The sequence below is a fragment of the Haliaeetus albicilla genome, chromosome 8 (assembly GCF_947461875.1).
Source record: "Haliaeetus albicilla chromosome 8, bHalAlb1.1, whole genome shotgun sequence".
NCBI lineage: Eukaryota > Metazoa > Chordata > Aves > Accipitriformes > Accipitridae > Haliaeetus > Haliaeetus albicilla.
In genome coordinates, this window is record NC_091490.1 from 31,567,805 (window position 1) to 31,568,071 (window position 267).

Below are 267 nucleotides of genomic sequence, written 5' to 3' on the forward strand. Positions count from 1 at the left end.
TTTTTGTAGCCCTAAACAAGACCTGAAACACATTCAGGAGACATAGCACTAACAGCATGCTGGCTTGCGCATCCCAAGGATATTCAGAATTCTCAAAAGCTGTTGTAATTAGCTGGAAGGAGAAAGAGGAGGTGAATGAATGGGAGGAAGTATCCCCCCCGACTTCCCCATAGATTGGGTGCGATTACCAATAAATTCTGATAGAAGGCACCTGAGGTATGGGAATGATATCAACGCCACATACGGATACCAGCTTAACCTCGTGAC